We start from the raw sequence: 1073 nt of genomic DNA on the forward strand, positions 1-1073 counted from the left end.
TAATACTGGAAAACAAAGTGCTTAGGGCCACGGCCAAGACTCATAAGTAGCTGTGTTCAAGAATCAACATGCTTAACTAGGAAAGTCAATAACACTATCCGAAATTCTAAGTTCCTAGGGAAGCCAATCATTCTAAACTTCAAGGGAAAAAGTGAGATGCCAAAACTGTTCAGAAATAAAAAGCTACAAGTCCCGCTCATCTAATTATAATTAATATTCATTGATATTTTGGAATTTATAGTATATTCTCTTCTTTTTATCCTATTTGATTTTCAGTTGCTTGGGGACAAGCAACAATTTAAGTTTGGTGTTGTGATGAGCGGATAATTTATACGCTTTTTGGCTTGTTTTTAGGTAGTTTTTAGTAAGTTCAAGCTACTTTTAGGGATGTTTTCATTAGTTTTTATGATAAATTCACATTTCTGGACTTTACTATGAGTTTGTGTGTTTTTTTGTGATTTCAGGTAATTTCTGGCTGAAATTGAGGGACTTGAGCAAAACTCTGAAAAAGGCTGACAAAAGGACTGCTGATGCTGTTGGAATCTGACCTCCCTACACTCGAAATGGATTTTTTAGAGCTACAGAACTCCAAATGGCTTGCTCTCAACGGCGATGGAAAGTAGACATCCAGATATTTCCAGCAATATATAATAGTCCATACTTTATTTGGGAATTGATGACGTAAAGTGGCGCTCAACGCCAAGTACATGCTGCTGTTTGGAGTTAAACGACAAAAATACGTCACAACCCGGAGTTGAACGCCAGAAACACGCTATAACTCGGCGTTCAACTCCAAAGGAAGCCTCAGCTCGTGGATAGATCAAGCTCACCCCAAACACATACCAAGTGGGCTCCAGAAGTGGATTTATACATCAATTACTTACTCATGTAAACCCTAGTAGCTAGTTTAGTATAAATAAGACTTTTTACTAGTGTATTAGGAGTCTTATCTGGTCTTTGACCATATCTTGGAACATCTCTGGACGCCTAATCCTTAGACCATGGGGGCTGGCCATTCGGCCATGCCTGAACCTTTCACTTATGTATTTTCAACGGTGGAGTTTCTACACACC

This window comes from Arachis duranensis, chromosome 1, assembly GCF_000817695.3.
Source record: "Arachis duranensis cultivar V14167 chromosome 1, aradu.V14167.gnm2.J7QH, whole genome shotgun sequence".
NCBI classification, from domain to species: Eukaryota; Viridiplantae; Streptophyta; class Magnoliopsida; order Fabales; family Fabaceae; genus Arachis; species Arachis duranensis.